The following is a 19480-nucleotide window of genomic DNA, read 5'->3' as shown; positions in this document are numbered from 1 at the left end:
TGGGCACCCTAAGTGCCAAGGCATGGGTAAAACGAGTGACTGCTACTGCAGCTAAAAAACGTCCAATAACTGATAACATGCACTGTGAGAAGTGATGGTGAGGATCTGGGGAAACTATGAAAGAGCAGGGACTCCTTATAACCCCAAAGGAAGATGGGAATTGCAATAGAAGACCTGGGGGCATATCATCAAGGCGGCGCTATGAAATTATTGCTGCTTTTGCGTCCGTTTTCAGGCGAAAAGCGGCGATAATTTCATCGCCTTATCAACAAAGACACGCTAGCGCATGTTTTGCTGACTTAGTGCCCGTAACAACAACGCCCAGCTTTGCATCGCTAATGAGATGCAAAGTGGGTGTAACACAGAGATATTTCTAGGAAACTTTCGATAAGCGACATTACTCCTATTATCAACCTGCACGCTAACCTGTGCAGCGATGATAAATGGAGCGCTAACCGCGCTCATCGCAGGTTTCTTTACGCCTGCTTTTCCTTTGACTAAACAATGTTAGCCAATGGGTGGTGGATTATAGGGCTGAGACCACCCAGCCCTATCAACAAGGTAACCCCTGTCCCTGTGCGTTTATCGCTGGATTTCCAGTGATAATTGCACCTTTTTTCAACTATTGCTGGTTTATTTATCGCAATCGAGATAAGCGTTGCTGATAGCACGCTATCTCGGTGATATCAACCAGCGATAGCCGGCGATAATTATCCTAGCGCTAAGTGCGCTTAGCGATAATTATCGCCGGTGGTTGCTGATATGCCCCCTGCATACGAATTTCCTTCTAGGAAATTATTTACTGTTATGGTGGAGAGCAGGACATTCATTTGCACTTAGGTAATGGTAGGGAGCAATAGATTTATTTGGACGTATGGAAGAGAGAACTAGATTCATTTGAATGTCTGGAATAGTAGGGAGCAGTAGATGTATTTGTACTTAGGAAATAGCAGCGGCAGTATTTTCATTTGTACGAATGTTACGGTAGGAAGCAGTAGATTCATTTGTACTTCGGTAATGGTAGGGATAAGTAGATTGATTTGTATATATGTAATGCTAGGGAGCAGTAGATTCATTCGCACATATATAAGAGTAGGGATCAGAAGATTCCTCTAAGTATTTACAGGAAGGGAGCAGTAGATTAATTTGTACAAATGTAATGTTCGGGAACAGTAGATACATTTGTACTTATGCAGTTGTAGTGAGCAGTAGAATAATTCACACGTATGTACTGGAAGGGAGCAGTCGATTTATTTGTAAGTATGTAATGGAAGGGAGAAGTAGACTCATTTGTACGTGTGTAATGATAGGGAGAAGGTGAGTAGATTCCTTTCTGGGTATGTAACGGGAGGGAGCTGTCGATTCATCTTCCCTGAACCCTTCCAATTCACATGGCATACAAGCTGCGCCGGAGCCTTTGTTTTATGCCGCACTCGTCACAATGGATTCAAAACAAGAATTACAAGCATTTGCAATGCAATAGGTCTCGCATTTGCACAAGTTAGAGCTATTGGCGTTGTAAATGGTAATGTCTTTAACCCATGTGTTTTTGTTTGGAGTGTTGTGGAGTGGAATGATGTGGTTTGGATTAGAATCGTTAGGCATTATGATAAACACTGGCATGGCAGGTGTGACGTCAGATGCATTCCTCAGGTAATCTGAAACCTATGTGAAAGCTTGTTATAAAATTGTCCTGGGCCCATTTCACCTTAAGGATGTTAAACGATCTATACAACTAGATATGATTCATTGTCCCTTGTGACGTAAAGCGCTCTGACACCCTACACTTGTATAATTAATGCTATAAAACAAATAAAATAGATTTACTAATATTAATGTGGTAATACTGATTACACTCAATATTGACTTGATGACTTGACTTTTAGCTGTGTATTGAATACCGTTTAACCGTGAATAATTGTACATATGACTAAATGTGTTTTACCTTGTGCTTTCATGATTTTATGAACTGAAATCGAATAAAGCTATTTTTGATTTGATTTTTTTTTACTTGATGCCTATTCTCAGCTACGCGCCTCACATGGATGTCGATATTGTTGATATTTGTTCTATAACTTTTACTTTTGATATTTGTTATGTAACTTCTACTATACCCTTTTGTCTTCAAATGCCAGGGCAGAGAGGGGATTTCTGCGAGGGAGTAAGAATTATGGGAAAGGGGAGGGTGAAGAATGCCAACGGTGTTTTTTAGAGGTTATTTAGAACTCACCAGGCGCAGTAGCCCACTCCCCCATGGTTTGATGAAAAGGCAGATGATTGATGCTAACCTTCTTAAAACACACTGGAACTGTGGATAATATTAGTAACAAGAACAAATGAAATAGTATAACATATTTTCATAGCGGCCAACACAAACTGAAAAACCCCATGACACTTTTATAGCAGCTAGGATTACACAATTTAAGGAATAACAAATTACTGTCGAACTTTGAGAGTGCTTAGAAACAGCAGAAACTCCGGCTAAAAAATACCTGTGCTTGCCTCCAACAGGGCCTTGAAGACTGCATACAAGCTGAGACTGCCTGGAGGAGGGGCGGAGTGCAAGGAGCCGTGGCGTTCCTGTGGCCTGCCGGGCGTATGGCCAGCAATTTGCTGCAATTCAGCGGCTGAGTGCGGCAGCGTCTGCAGTGGGGATGAATATGTAAGAGGCCGTAGAACCAGCATGTCGCAGAGCGCACAACGGAGGGCTCCTCTGCAGACCGGTCCCCGGCTGTTCTGGAAGTTGATAGGAGTGGGAGTTGCAATGAATTCGAAAGTGCAGAAAGGCGGAAGAGACTCCATGCACGTGGAAAATAGACACCGTGCGCGATCGGAATATCCGTGCACATCTCCTGTCCGTACGTGTGCACATCTCCTGTACCCCTTCGCAAGCAAAATCGACAACAATAGATCTCGCAAGCGAGCAACGCATGCGCTGCGTCGCTAGGCGAGACCTAAAAAGGGCCTAAGAAGGAATCTCACACAGCAAACCTTCTACAGCCATGGTTTCTCACACAGGGTAACCAACGCCAACCCCATTCTCTACTACAGTAATTTGTGAGATGCCATGTAACAAAATACCTATCTGTAGACTTAAAAAAATGTGGACCATACCAATCTTGTACTTAGGCTCAAGTCACCTGCTGGATCCACTAAACCCCTCTCCCAGTAGTACTCTTTAAGCTCTTTTCTTTTGATCACCAGTCATATGACAGCAGCACTGTCCAGCCAGGCCTAAAATGTCATCTACATTAGTGTAGCCCTGTGTATCCCACACTGCCCTCAAACACAAAACTACAACCTGAAGTCTAACTTTAATGATGGAAGGACAGGGTGTTAAGAGTGCAGTACATTTCTCAAGAATGCACTTCTCCCATCTGTGAATCTGGCAGAGAAATAAATACTGTAAATTATTAAGGTATCGAAGACACTTTAAAAGCATTACAATGCCATTTTTGTGTCACCAAGAGGTCAAGCTACAGCAGGATACCGGTGTATGCTCAGGCAGCTGGTTAAACAAACAAAATATTGACATCCGCCTGGACGGGACACACTTTTTTTGCGTGAAAGCACACAACTTCTGCCCAATTCAAGTCTGTACTTCTGGCTACCAACATGTGGACGGTGCAAAAGCCCATCTCTGTAGGACTTCTGAAAGCTATACTTTAGGTTAATTGAATTACGCCAGTTGACAGCTGCGCCGTCAAGCCAGACCTAAAAATGCAGCATCCATTTTTCAGATGCTTTCGTTGGCGCCCCATCCCCAGGGCTACTACAGAACCCAAACTCCCTCCCTGAAGCATAACAGTGGCAGCTCAACAAATCGAAAAGCCAGTAAGTAGTTCAATGTCTTCCAGTACAACTCGTAATACCCCATTGTGCTTTGCCGTATAACCGCTTCATGAACATAGAATAACGACTCCTGGGCACTTTCACTGTATTGTAGTTGCATTTATACAGCGCTTACTACCCCTGATGAGTAGTTGAAGCGCTTTTTCGGCGAGTAGCACACTACTTCGGAACCCAGAAAGGATTAGTGGTGAATTAGTATAGTGAAAGTAATTTGACTGATGGATATGTTAGTCAGTTATTTGGATTGAGAAGGATAGTGGAGGGATAGACGCGGGAAAAAGGTTTGCATTTATATAGCGATTGCTACCGTTGATGGGTGTTGAAGCGCTTTTTTGGAGAGTGCACACTACTTCGGAACCCAGAAAGGATTAGTGGTGAATTAGTATGGTGAAAATTTGAAAGTAATTTGAGTGGGGAAATGTTAGTCAGATTATTTGGTTTGAGAAGAATAGAAGAGGGATAGAGAAGGGAAAAAAGGTTTGCATGTATATAGCGCTTGCTACCCCTGTGGGGGTAACAATCTCATTGACAGGAAAAGGTTTGAGACCTGTCATTTCTGTACAAGAGTCAGACACTGCGCATGTCAATGGAGCTCTCATCAATAGATCACACACGCCGAACAGAAGCAGAAATGTGGTCTAGCGACAGCTTTAAGTGTCCCATCAGCTTCATGTAATCCAGCACATACATTCATACCTAAAAAGATAAATAAATAAATATATTCATATAGAAAGGTTGTGGGTCAGTCCTCATCATCCATGTTCGGGTGTCATTCACCTTTTGCTCTCGCTGACCACAGCCTACAGTACCTGGCGACGGATCTGACCCCTTCAGCCACTCACTCCTGTGAGCCATGACATTTTTCTTCATCACGTGCACATTCGCCTTAATAAGAGGTGCACTTCAGGGCCAGGGCTGGTGAGCTAATATTATATTTTGCTAGTGCTTTTTACTTTCGATTGTTTATCCTTTTTTTGTCATCTTTGCGTGTCTAAACTTCGTCTTCAGGTTACAGGGATTCAAGCTCAAAAGTATATTTTCTTTGTGGCACGTGAATCATATGTTCCTGTGATATGAATAGAAACTGTTTCTATATCTGTTCCGAGTAAACCTGTCTGCACACGTACTGTTATATTAAAATGGCACGCACCAGTTATGTTTTTATATTAAAATTTTGAATTACATTTTTAGATGGGGGTCTTTTTGTGTCACGCTTAAAGCATCCTTGACAAGTGTAGATGTACTGGCTTTTTCTAATGCTTGCTATTAAACGGTGCTATTTCAACGAACACCATCTGAGAAACGTCCTTAGTTAAGAATGCTGGAGTGTGTGTGTGTGCGGGGGGGGGTGAAGGGAGTGGTAGAAATATACCAACGTCGCCTCTGCAATTTGGGGGTTAAAATGTATTCGCGATGTCTCTGACAGAAGGAAAGAGCAACTCAACATCATTAAACAAGAGATCAGCGAGTCATAAGCCAGGCACAAAAGTATAGAAACAAAATATATAGCTGTGGCAGAGCTTGACTATACTTCGGGCACTGCAGCAAGTCTATACACTCGACCGGAGAGAGAGAGAAACAAGTGTGCATATTCGTACATGAAGTAACATGGGCACCACGCAGGCAGCTAATAGGCGTAGAAAACATTCGCCATGTCTCACACTACGCCTACCAGTTCCAACTGGCATAGGTTCCGCTCTAGCACACCTCAGGACTGATACATCGCCTGCCAATCCGGGCGGAGGGAGGTGGGCAAGGGTATAACTGTGTGTGACTGATGTCCTCTTACTGCAAACGGCTAACACAAACCCAGACGGAAATATTAACAAGTAGCGGACCCGGTGTAGTGCGTGAGGGGTGAAAACCATAATGAGACAAGGGCTGGGCGCCTCCTTCAGTGGGCAGCACGTGAAAGCTGAAATGTCGGGAGCCGTCGCGAGCCGTACACGTGCACTTCGCCTGTCGGGGCACGTGCACATCTCCTGTCCCCCTTCGGACGCAAAACCCACAACAATAGATCTCGCCAAGGCAAGCAGCGCATGCACTGCGTCGCTAGGCGAGACCTAAAAAGGGAGGCTGGTCAAGGCTGTAAATTGCCATCCGATTCTGAGCAGAATCCTTTTATGTTGCGGATGGTCAGGCCATCAGACCCAGCCCAGCCAACCCATGGAACCTGTCGGGGAGGCTGAAATCATGTTAGCCCAAGGGTCATTGTATGCCCGACTACTACCAAGCAACACAATTTAGATTTCTAGTAGAATAGATGAGGGAACAGACCGAAAAGGGGTAGTGCATGAAGGATCACATCCTGGCACACAGACCCTCGTAGAAAGGTCCTGGATACGGAAGGCCCAACAAAGAGGTAATCTCTACAAATCACCAGCCCTTAACACGACCATTATTAACACAATCAGGACAAGCATTTGCAATGCAATAGGTCTCGCAGTTACACGAGTTAAAGCTATTGGCATTGTAAATGACAATGCCAATAGGCATTGTTATTTGCAATGTCAATAGCTCAAACTCGCGTAAATGCGAGACCTAATGCATTGCAAATGCTTGTTAATGGAAAGTTGAAGAATTACGATATCCTTTTACAAATTATTTCGTTATTTAAGAAAGCACAGCTGTACACACTGAATGTCATTTCAGCTGTGGTTTATACATATACGCCACCGGGAAAAAGGCATGCGCGGATGAATGAGAGTGTTGGTGATACATTTTAATATGCTTTTTTTTATTGTCAGACGAAGATGTAGTGACAAACTTTAATAGTCTGCTTATTGGTGTTTTTAAAATATGAAATAAAAGAATGTTTCCAAACGAACGCGCTGACAGTTTGATCAACGGAAATCATCAACATACGATTAATTCGATTACCTCCATTGCACAGGGGTAAATACGTGTGTTTGGAGCCGGAAAATTAACTCCCTCGGCCAGCGGATATCGGATCGGTTTTCAGTCTCCACCATATGAATCAAAATTGAACACAATAACAGACCATTCAAAGAGACACTACTTTAAAAAAAAAAAATTGGAAGTGTCCCTATTTCCCCGAAACGGTCCCAGTTTTGTAAGATAAGTTGAAGAAAGTAGGAACGTCCGTTCTTACCTTTATTTCAATTTTCTATAGTGTTAACTTGGCCCGAGGTCACTGGAGCAATTTACAGGAGACGCAGGCTAGATACATAGATGTATAGGGATTCAGAGATTACGAGATATGCCCAGAATCACAGGGTGTTGTGCCGAGGCCGGGATTTAAACCTGACTCCTTAGTTCCAAAGCCAACACCGCTAGCCGCTAGGTTGTTGTATATGGCTTCAGTGAGCTGTAAAACGGGTTGCTTGGATTTTGGAATGCTCCGTTGGGGGGAGTATGGTGTGTGTGTGTTGTGGGGGGCTGTTTGGACATGCCTGGAGCTAATTACAGGCCGTGGCGGGCATGTCCAGCCTGGGATAACAGCAACAGGGAGGCATCTGTCTGTCCCAGCGCAGCACTTGGTGACTCATTCTCGAAGGAAAAACCTAAGGAGCAACAAACGGGCGTTGAGGAGAGTGGTCGGGACGAGACAGATGCACCGCCCTCTCTGTGGGGGGTGGGGGAGGGGGCGAGGGCGTGCATTAGCATCTGCGCAAGCAACATCCCCAGTCATTAATACTTTTTGGGTTCCGGAGTAGCGTGCTCCTCACCGAAAAGCGCATTGATGTCTCGTCAGTAGTAAGCGCTATATAAGTGCAATTAACACGCAGTAATATCATGCACGCCAGGTAAGTACCAGTAAAAAACACACACAAACACCGACACACGAATAGTCCCACCAGAAAAGCAGGCACAGAATGGCATGAATGAACGGCCTGACAAGTGCATGCAATGCAGTGTTTTACGTGGAGATACAGAAGTGCAGGGACTGACTCTTGAGAGTGCTGCTTTCTTTTGAGAAGTGCAATTAAATGCATTGCAGCAGTGCTGAGACATACAGGTACTGTCCCTTTCAAATGAAGGAATGGCAGGTACTCAGTACGGGTAGTACCTGCCCATTTCAAGCACTGATGCAATGGAATTCTAGAAGTGCAGGCACTCACTCCCCCAGAGTACCTGCCTGCTATTTGAAAGTGCTGGTACTCTTCCATTCAAAGGCTTACACCCCTGCTGAGAAGCAATAGGTCTCGCAGTTACACGAGTTAAAGCTATTGGCATTGTAAATGACAATGCCAATAGGCATTGTTATTTGCAATGTCAATAACTCAAACTCGCGTAAATGCGAGACCTAATGCATTGCAAATGCTTGTTAAAAGTAGGTGCTGAGACGGGTCCCTATCGTGCTGACCTACTGCTAACTGCCGTGCAGGAGGAGGATATATACATCAGTTCTGCCGCGATTGCCTGTTCGGTGAAGAAGTCATATTGCCCCAAGAAGAGTGTGAACCTTTTCCTCGCCTAAGGGAGGAATTCGTGCTCGTTTGCCTCCATCACCTCCCCACAACAGCTGCTGTCTGTCTGCTGAGAGGCTGTGTGAGTTGGCGGGCAGCATAAAGAAACACATACAGCGCTATCCGCAGGACACCGATGACCGATGCACTTTGGCCCATCAAGGTATGATGGGGCCCACAACATGCCATGACCCCTACCTAATGAGGTACCAGTAAGCTGCCCCCACCTGCCAGCGCACATGAGTGGCACTACTGTCAGAGTTACTCTCCTATGCCACGGTCTCTCTGGTGGAGGCCCTCTCCCCCACTTTCTTAGTGTATTAGGACATGATTTGTGGCTGCATGTCTGCACTCCATCCTTTCTATCATTCATTAGTGTGCCAAGGAGATTTACTGGAAGACACCATTTAAAATTAGGGATTTTTAATAAAACTGAAGTTTCAGTTTGATTGAGTAAACGAGTGATCAGTTGAGCAAACCGAGTCAGTGAGTAAGAGTGCACTAGAAAGTGAGTAGGTGAGTGAGTGCCTGTCCTTTTGGAGCGAGTTAGACATTGAATGAATGAATAAATGCCTATATGAGTGAGAGAGGGAGCGAGCATGTATTGAACCAAAGATGCACTTCTCATTCTCAAGGCCCTGTCCTAGACAGGGGGATTGTCGCATTGAGACTTCAGAATCATGGAACATAATTGATGTCTGTTTCTTGTGAGCAAAGAGGCTTTTATTCTTCAATTTACTTACTATTCTTTCAACGGGCAATGAGGAACTTTGTCATTCAAATGCAATAACTCCCATGATAGCTAGTGGAAATTCATCTCCGAAAAAGGCATCCTTTACTTTATATACATCAAGTGTGGTTTAAAATACAAATCCACATATACTCCTGATAACAGCTGCTGGCAATGCCGTGTTTGATCTTTACTCCAGATGTGTCCTGAGAGAGGTTTAAAGGGTCTCTTTCATTCCGTCGCCCGAAGGAGCTCCGGGCTCGAACAATGTGCCCCTGATGCTGGCGCAGGCTTCCTGGCAGCCGACCCCAACAATGGCTTCCTCAGCAGCCACGCGCACAGCTGGAGCACATGGGGTGCAGGACAGGAGCGCGACTGTCAACATGGGCCTGGGTGTCAGTGCATCGGGTTTACATTTTTATCACAGGAATCGCTAATTCAGGAAATTACATATGGCAATTAAACGGAAGGTGTTATTGGTATAGAGCCAGAGCTTAATTTGAGCCGGTGTTTGCAGCTGGGGCCTGCATCATACTTTGACACAGCAAGAGGGTGGAAAAAACACGAGGGATGGAGAAGGGGGAAGAGAAAGAGGGAGAACAGTGATAAAGAGCGAAAACACATGTAAACAAGCCCTTCGAGTGTAAAAGAGAAGGAAATATCTGTCTCCGGATACTCTGATGGGTTTTGAAAGGCTGAAAGAGAGAGAGAGTGTGTGGAGTGTGTGTCACAGTGTGTATGTGTGATAGCGATGCGTATATGTTTGCGGTGCATTTGCACACGTGCTTGTGTCCATGTATGCACTCGCACGCATACACATACACAAGGGTATGTATTTATGTGTGTGAGTAAGGGGGGGTTGCAAAAGACGGGGCAACACCAACTATTTCAGTTAGTCCAAGAAAGGGGTGTGTGGCGGCCTGAATGGGGGCCCCCTTTGGAGGCACAGCGGAAGCCAGCACTGCCGGAGATCAAAGTCACGGGCTTGCTGAACAGCAAGCAACAGCGCCGTCTGCCTCCCCGCCGCCCTCTCAGCGCCAGACGCCATTCACCAAAGGATCATGAAGTGTCACAGGCTGCGTCCCACCACCAACACCAGCAACATCACGGTCCACTTTCACTTTCGTCCGTTGTTAAAGCTTTATTGTCTTTATGGGGCCATGTGTTTGAAACACATGGCCCCATAAAGATAAGAAAGCTTTCAGGCGGGGGAGCGGACCCTTTGAAGTAGTATGATGCCGAGGCTGTGGCCAGTGGGCTGAAGCGCTTCCCCAAACGGATTGCATGGCGGCACGATGCGCGTGATTGTGCGCGTGCTAGCCATGCAATCCGCTTTTGGCGCACATGCACCGTATCTCTACTTTCAATATCCTTGAAACATATATTTGCAGTAAATCGCCAAGATATAATCTCAGTACATTTTCCTTAAATACCCCAACCTCGCCTTAATTTTTTTTAAAAGGCACTATTTAAAATAGGAACTGCGCACTGAAACGCAAGCGGTGTATGGACCGGTTTGTAATGGTTTTCTAAAGATGTGCCTCTAAAATAATATTCTGCTTCATTGGCCGATGCAGTTAATTTGTTATTAAAGCTGCATCTTCCGGACATGAGTTTTCTTTATCCTAGCTTTGATCTGTAAGCAGGGTCCCTACAATGATGTGTGGAGAGTCTGTGTTTAGCGTGCGAGGTGTGTAAAGTTCAAACATGTAACTGAATTTCTCCAAGTTAAGGCATGGATTGGAGCAAATTGGCACCAGTGCGAAGGGATTGCCTTCCTCTTTCCGAACTTGTTTAAAATGCACACACCCGGCTGTAAAAAAAACAAGCAGTAAAACGAAAAACGGTTTCATTTATTGTTAAAAGTAAATCTTCCAGCTAAGAAGCACAAATAAGGTTAAATTAAAATGATACGTGATAGCAAAAATTTAATTATGTTTAATATTTTAAAGCAAACACGTGGCTGCCAAGTTTAAAAGAGGTCATGTTTTTTTCTCGTTTTAATTTTTGTTGTATGTATTTGCGGTATACAAAAAAACAACCCAAAAAAACATTGCTAATGCGGATTCCCTCAGAAAATGAATGTTTTACAAATGAGTAAACTGGCCTACTAGCACTAGTGCTAAACAAAAGTGACTTTATTCTTGTGTAAAAATATCTGGAGATGAGATGGGTGGGAACTGAGAGGAAACGATGCGTTTCCGACTCAGGGGCCTGTCTGCTTGTGAAGTATGAGCCCTTCGGCTTCTGTGCATTCGTAGCTTGAGTTGCAGTGAAGGCTTAAAAAAGTCTGGCCTTGGAGTCGATAAGCAGAGCCTTTGTTTTAGCTCATCGGACCCCTTAAACTCGCAGCGCAGTACCAAAGATTCTACAAAGGATGCTGCAAGGGGGATTATGGGTCGCTTGAGCTCTTCCTGAAAGGTAACCAAGCTTCCTAAATCCACCCCCACTGGCCGCGCATGACTAAGGGATCAGATAACGCTGCAACACAATAGAGCAGAGGGAAGGCGAGTAAGGGATCCTGCTGACACAGGACCACACAATGCTGGGGGGAGGGAAGGAATGTGAGGTTTGTATAACGAGCCGTACAAAGCACATGCCATCACATCAAAGCGGCCGTGCGGCCGCGAAATTGAAAGTGATCGTGATCAAAGCGGCCGTGCGGCCGCGAAAGTGAAAGTAAGCGCGGCGCGCGCGCCCGCGCACATGCACTGTAGCTTTAGGCCACGGCAGCACTTTGTAAAGCCCAGATAAAATATGTCTCTTCGAGCCTTTGGCTCGCGAGACCTAAAAATGCATGGAAGATGCTCTGTGTTCACATGTGACACGCCTGGCAGGAAATGATGAGGTGATCTGAGTGACTCGTGCATGCAGCCCCTTAGCTGGACATTGGAACTGTATGACTGACTGGTGGAAAAGTAGAGAGTGAGTTGTACATCAGCACTATGTTTTTACACCGCAGCGTGCCTGCCTAATAAATCTGGTCTTTGAAGAAATGAGATTCGAAGCGTGCAATTCCGATCAGAATAATAAAATGAGGTGGAAACAAAGCAATGAAGAAAACAACGTCTCACCAGCAGCAATTGTACTGTGAAATATTATAATTGAGGGAGATATTGTCCTGCAGCTATAACTTAAGCGAAATATTTAGAAATTAACTCACGCGTTTGACCTCGTGTTGTGGCACAGAAGATTGACTCCACGGATTGCTGATGGGAAATTACTGGCCTGGTTATCTGATTGCAGACAGATCTGGCCCGTTTATTTTTAGATTTCACGTAGTAAAAGTGCGATTTAATGACTGCTCCGAGATTGTAGTGTCTGCTGCTTATCCGAGCCCTGGTGGCATGGCAACAGATCTCATTATGAGGGTGCACACCTTTAAAATAGTTACCCCCATCATAGGCTAATAGTGACAATGTGACTACCCCACTCCTGGTCCTGATGGGCACCGAACGTTTCACTTTTGAGCCTCACATTTCACGTGTATTCGTCTAATTCGTTCTGTGGAAGCAAATCAAGACTACAGCACAGCACCCACAATGCATTAGGCTACCACATAGGAGTCCAAAGCTGAAAACAGTGTCCTTAATGGTTCCGAGAGAGGTGGCCACTCATGGGGTAGTGCCCATTGATTGGACAGATCAGCAGCTTGTATGGTCCGCCGCTTGAAGTGCAGCACAACGTCAAGATGCAAAGGTGCTGGCGAAGTGGAGAGCAGAGCCAAATCAATCGGGAGCAGCTGTTTTTGAGCAGAGCTCTTGAGGCGGAAATCCGAGAGCAGAACTTTTTTAAAGACTACTTTAAAATTGTAATTGTGATACTGTGTTTTTTAAAAACTGTGATACTGTGTTTTTAAATAACAACTAGAGTCGATCTCTTGGCTCCCCACGTGACTCCCTCCCCGCGCAACCGAGTCAGGTGCTGCAGCGGGTCGCAGGTGAATCACCGGGACACCAGGGCCACGCCCATTGGAACAGGCCACGCCCCCCTTTACTACAAAAGCGCGCCATTCCTCGCCTGCGCTTGTTGTAAGCAGAGCTCTTGAGGCGGAAAGCCGAGAGCAGAACCTTTTTAAAGACTACTTTAAAATTGTAATTGTGATACTGTGTTTTTTAAAAACTGTGATACTGTGTTTTTAAATAACAACTAGAGTCGATCTCTTGGCTCCCCACGTGACTCCCTCCCCGCGCAGCCGAGTCAGGTGCTGCAGCGGGTCGCAGGTGAATCACCGGGACACCAGGGCCAAGGCCATTGGAACAGGCCACACCCCCCATTTCCGTCATTTAAGGATGTGCTGGTTCCGGAGGCGCAGTGGACGGGCGCAGCGGGCGCGCCGGCGGGGCGCCGAAGGCGCGCCAAAGGCAAGCCCGTCTGCGCCCATCCGCGACCAGCCGGGGCCCGGGGCCACAAACCCTGGCTCCCACCCTACCCAGAGCAGGACCTACAGCTCGGCGGCCATATACAGCATAGGTAGGACTCCCGCTCCCCAGTGCACCCATATCTATGCTCCCACAGAGCTTCCCGCCCGCTGTTCGGGGTGCAAACATTCCTTCCGCAAATCCCTGTCGGCCTCGGCACAAACTTACCGCATGTATGCGCTAAACTGCCGCTCTTTACCAAAACATAGCACACAGATTGCCATGCTGCTCGAGGAGAAAAAGCCAGACGCGGTTTTCCTGACAGAAACATGGCTCACTGCTCACTCTGAGCCAGACGTGGTTCTAGCCTTACCCGTAGGTTACTATATCCTTAGACTGGATAGACCGGTAGGGAGAGGCGGAGGTCTGGCGATCATATTGAAAAACCAGTACCGATGCCGTACTACAGCAGAAACTATCCCTGAGTGCGAGAGTGTAGCATTCTGCATAGAGTTCAACGCAAATAGCTCTTTTTCCGGCACCCTGATCTACCGCCCCCCTGAGCCTGTAAAAGTGTTCCATAGGTCTCTTCCAGAAATCATAGCGGAAAGAATTCTATCTTCTGCCAACCACACGGTCCTAGGGGACCTTAATCTCCATTTTAACTCCCCCTCAGACCACATTGCTAAGGAGTTACTAGATGATCTGGAAGCTCTTCTATTGTCCCAACTGGTATCAGCCCCGACCCATGAAAAAGGCAATTTACTTGACCCTATATTTAGTAACTGCCTGGATCTAACTGTTGATCAACCCATCCCCCTTCCATGGTCAGACCATTTTTTGGTCCCGCTTACCTGGGTTACACACAAAACCCCCCAGTTACCTCCCCAAGTCACCACTAGGAGGAACTGGACAAGGCTCCCATTGGAGCCCTGGCTGCATAACCTGGACTCCACCCGCCCGCCACCCTGCCTAGACCCCATTGTGGCAAACGGCAACTATGTAGGTTGGATCACTCACTCGCTAGATTCGATCCTCCCGCTTCGCAGATCCTCCTCGAAGAGATTACAGAAATCAGCCCCCTGGTTCTCCGACTCTCTAAGAGAGCTAAAACGCCTTTGCAGGCAACGAGAGAGAGCCTGGCGTTTAGACTTTCTCCCAGATAAAAAGGCTTCCTACAAAGAGGCGATCAAAGCCTACAGAGAAGGGATCAGAACGGCCCAGGCAACCCACTACTCTGAGAAAATACTAGAAGCGAAATCAAAGCCTAAGGAAATTTTTCATATAATAAAGCAATGTACCAATGCCAACACGGCACCCCCTCCTAACAAAACCCAGGACCAATGCAATGAGCTTGCGGATTTCTTTCACAATAAAGTTTTAAAAATTTACTCTACCTTCCCAACAGCAGCCACAACCCCGGATATGATTAATCCATTCCCCCCTAGACCGCCTCTTCACCCAGAACAGCCTTCCCTCGAGCACTTCCCTCCTTTGGACCTCGACACCTTAAGCAAAGTGGCACGACAAGTCAAGTCGGGCTCTCCTTGTGATCCTGCTCCTCCAGAAGTCCTGATGCAGGCAAGCAAAGCCACCCTGCCTGTAATCCTGGAACTTCTAAACACGTCCATATCCGCATGCTCTGTCCCCACAGCCTGGAAGCAAGCCATGGTGCGGGCGCTGTTGAAGAAACCCAGCCTAGACCCAGATGACCACTCCAGCTACCGCCCCATCTCACTTCTCCCTTGGGCTAGCAAGGTGTTAGAGAAGTATATAAACGCGCAGCTGGTCCAGTTCCTAGAGGACCACTCTCTATTACACACATCCCAGACAGGCTTCAGACCAAAGCATGGCACGGAAACCGCCTTATTAGCGGTCACCGAAGAAACTCGAAGGGTACTGGACCAGGGAGGATCAGTGGCAGTGATCCTCCTTGATCTAAGTGCCGCCTTCGATACGGTCAGCTATACCACCTTGCTGGACCGTCTCTATGACATCGGAGTTTCAGGTGACGCATTAAGTTGGTTTGACTCCTTTCTGTCTGAGAGATCTTTTCAGATCTTCGACGGAGAGACAGTGTCCTCTAGCAAACCTCTGAGCTGCGGAGTACCGCAGGGCTCCTCCCTGAGCCCTGTATTGTTCAACGTGTACATGAGGCCGCTGGCGGGTGTTGTCGAACCGTACGGCATTAAAATCGTGTCGTACGCCGACGACACCCAGCTTGTGGTCTCGCTGGCCACTGAGAACAACAGGCAATCCCCGGCAGATCTGCTAAAATGCTTAGAGGACGTCAAGGGATGGATGACCAACTCCTCCCTAAAGCTAAACGGAGAAAAGACGGAGCTCATGCTCCTAGGCCCAGCCTCTCCTGTGCCTTTCACCTCCTTGTGGCCCTGTGCACTGGGCCCTCCCCCCCCACCCCTAAGGAGAGTGTTAAGAGCCTGGGAGTGTGGCTGGACAACAAACTCTCCTTCTCCACCCAGGCCACTAAACTGTCCGCCACATGCTTTGGCCTACTCAGAATCCTGAGGAAGGTCCTCCCGCTACTTCCTCTAGAGGCCAAAAAGGTGACGGTACAAGGTCTCATCCAGTCTCGCCTGGACTCGAACAATGCCCTATACGTGGGGGCACCTGAGATGACCCTCCGGAAACTGCAGGTTGTACAAAACTGTGCAGCACGTACCCTGTTACAGATCCCGCTCTCCCAGTCAGCCAGACCTGCTCTAAAAAGTCTCCACTGGTTACCAGTGAGGCAGAGAGTGGCTTTCAAGGCGCTGTGCATGGCGCACCGCGCCTTCTGGAAAACGGGCCCAGCCATTAACAACGACCTTGTCATCCCCTACCACCCTAACAGGAACCTTCGGTCGACGGAGGCTTTCCTTGCTGTTGTTCCCAGAGTGAAGCGAGCCAGGTCTGGGGGTAGGCTGTTCTCTTTGAATACCGCCAGGCTCTGGAATGCTCTCCCCCTCTCACTCCGGTCCAACCCAAACCTGCTCTCATTCCGGAAAAGCTTAAAGACACTACTGTTTGCCAAATCCTATGTTCCCTAACTCCTCTTCCCGTCACCTCTCTGCTTCAACTCAGCGCTTGGACGCCTACGGGCAGCAACCGCGCTCAACAAATATTTTTACATACATACATACATACATACATACAGAACCACACCCCTCTCCTTCCGTCACTGAGGCAGTCTACTATAGAGAGCGAGGAAAAAATGCCAAAGGCTGCCAAAAGACTTGCCAAGATGTCATGGTCAGATTTATCATTCTACTGAAGAGCTGAAGCTGTTAATTATCTGTTTATCAAAGGGTGTCTATTTGACACTGTTTGATGGATATTTATTCGGATGGTGTCGAATAAATAGTACACTAATTGCTAATAACAGGTCTGTGCTGCATTGATAGTGACATACATAGGTTGCCAAGCTGAATGGAGTCCTCAGCTGAAAGCAAACGTTATACTAAAACATAACATCAAATCTGCGGTGTTACCAGCATACATGATAAAAATGCTAAAAGTATAATACGCGAGTTTATAGCTTGCTAGGCGAGGACACGAATAGGTATTATCAGCCATGACATAGGGAAACATCTCAACTAAGCACTGACCTTGACTTTCACAGAAGCAATTGTATTCAGCGTTCACGTAAAATATGTCCTGTAGGTTAAAAATACGTTTGTATTTATGATTATCTGCTGACACCTGAATAAGTCACAAACTCCGAAATATCCAAAGTATAATGTTATTTGCTTATCATGTGTGCAGAAAAGGCAGTGCCATCTACCTTATTAGAGAATATACTTCACTTGTAATATAAATTATAGCTCAAAATATACCTACTATGCAATTTCCCTTTCTGCCAGGCATCTGCAGATCATTAATTACACCTTCATTTCCTCCTGTCCAAAAGTGCTACCACAACATTTGTTATGTAAACTAGGCCATATCAAGCACAACTTAAACACATTAGCAGATGTTTGGCTGGCATTATTCACCTTGGAAGCAAGACGCCCCTCTAATGAGTCACGATGCTGACTCTCGGGTTTTATCTTTCCACAATGTGAGTTTAGAGGACACTGAACAAACATTTTTCTGTTGTGTAAAGGAGCGTTTGAAAGTGTAAACATCTTGGGCTTAGTAAGATGCTATTTCATAAAACAAAACGTCAAAAATGTGGAGGTTTACTTACATTTCCAGGAGCATTACCACCTAACTATAACCATAAATTTTAGGTAGCAAAAATCTTCTATATTTTTGGTTTGGCCAAACGAGGGCCTCTGGAGAATTCGGCGTGAACATCCGGTGCTCCGAACACAACTCTTTTCTTTCGTGTTTGCAGTGTTCTCTAACTAAAACTTTCATCTTCAAAAATTCCCTGGCGGTTAGCTTCGTTTGCTTAGCACTGACTGCATCCCGTCCATAGAAACATGTCTATCGTTTTTTTAACTTCAATCCTTTTCGATTGTATTTAAGCAGTAGGGGTTATTATTACAAGACTCATTGTATCCACTTTGGAAATATGAAAGACAAATAGGCCTCCCCTGTCAACATTGAAACTAGACAGCCTTTAGGCGGGGTACTCACCTCACTATTCAATCTTATCAGGTTTTAATGTTCTTTAGAAAAAAAATACACACATTAATTTAGGTGATGTCACCATTGACCTGTTTTTAGAACTAAACTTTGTTGCTTCTTCCTCATTAGTTTTTGCTGATTCTCGGATTGGGCCTTAGAGCTCTGGGCACTTTCCCACTGTAAATGCAGTGTGAAAGTGCACACGCCCTTCCTACACATGTTAGGAAGTGGTGCTTACCTGATGTTTAATGTCTCAAGCCTGTCATTGCAGGCCTGTGTGCGCGCACTTGCTCTTATAATGTTTTTAAACATGTGTGAAGCCTGTCATTGCAGGCCTGTGTGTGCACAATTGCACTTATGCTCAGGTTGGCCTTTCTAAATCCTGAGGAGACCTTTCACTAACACTAGAGCCCCCCTAGGATAAGTCTTAAGGGGTGAAGCAAGTGGTAGATGAAAGGCAGGACTAGTATACATGTGTGTTTCCAGGTAATGAAGAATACCCATTTGTGCTTTCACTACCTATGAGGTTTGCTCCTCTCATAGGTTAACCTGGGGTAATGGTTGAAATTACTTCAGGCTGCAATAGGGGTTTGCAGTAGAGCAGTCTCATAATGATTCCTGTCGTTGGATTCACAATGAAAAACCCTCTCCTGAAGTAAAGGTGGATTTGTCATTAATAACTTATAAATGCCACTTCTAGAAAGTGTAAACCCGCATGGCCATCAAAAAAAACCCTTTTTTTAACACAACATCCACATGAATCCCGCGTGGTTGAGAATTAATCTCATATTTGTTTCATGCAATTATTTTTATCAAAAATTTTCATTCATTATTGTCTTTTCATCTGCAATACATATAACAATTAACACTATATACAACATTTAATTCAGTTAATCAAAAACAATACTACATGGACACGTTCATTAAAGAAAAGCATAAAGAAAATTTGTTTTGGAATTGTTTGTTAAACAAGATCCAGATTACCATGAAAATCGTGAGGGTATGTGATGCCCAGGTTGTTTTGCACACACAGCACCTAATGTATTCCCCCTCTGGGGATGAAGACACGTTTCTGTGATTCCCTCTCTCTTTTTGCCTGACCTATCATTTCTTTTTATGTTCAGTCTTGGCACTTATTCAATATCCACAGGTGGTATGTGTTGTTTTACATGGAGAGAAGGGTCTTCTCTCCATATAAATCAACACATACCATCTTAGTTTGACTCCAGTCCACACTGGAGGCTGGGAGAGCACATTTGTGCATTCCTCAGCATCACCTATAAACATTGGGCATGCAACTGGAATGACACACCTCTGTCATTTGAGGGCCTGGCTGGATAGATTGGAGGGAGAGGTTTTGACACTTGGCCTCTGGGAAGCCAGGTCATGGTCCCAATAAAAATTAAGATCTGCATTCCACAGCCCCATGGCAGACAGGACTGAAATTTAGGGGACACATCTGTGATTAAAAGGGAAACCCTCTGAACCACCCCCAACTTCAAAGGCACACTGCAGTATAACTACTGGTGTCA

The 19480-nt window shown here is 45.7% G+C and overlaps 1 long non-coding RNA gene across 1 annotated transcript in view; it reads left to right on the top strand.

Annotated features, from left to right (window-relative positions):
- Nucleotides 1-5094, top strand: part of LOC146864158 (uncharacterized) — a 131966-nt gene extending 126872 nt beyond the window's left edge. Inside the window, exon 7 of the long non-coding RNA XR_014976615.1 lies at nt 2512-5094. This is a non-coding gene — a long non-coding RNA (uncharacterized LOC146864158). The remainder of the gene's footprint in view (nt 1-2511) is intronic.
- The last annotated feature ends 14386 nt before the right edge of the window (nt 5095-19480 follow it).

Source organism: Triturus cristatus, chromosome 2_1, assembly GCF_964204655.1.
Source record: "Triturus cristatus chromosome 2_1, aTriCri1.1, whole genome shotgun sequence".
In the NCBI taxonomy this organism is placed as follows: Eukaryota; Metazoa; Chordata; class Amphibia; order Caudata; family Salamandridae; genus Triturus; species Triturus cristatus.
The sequence above is the reverse complement of the archived record's forward strand: the minus strand, read 5'-3'. Positions and strand labels throughout refer to the sequence as shown.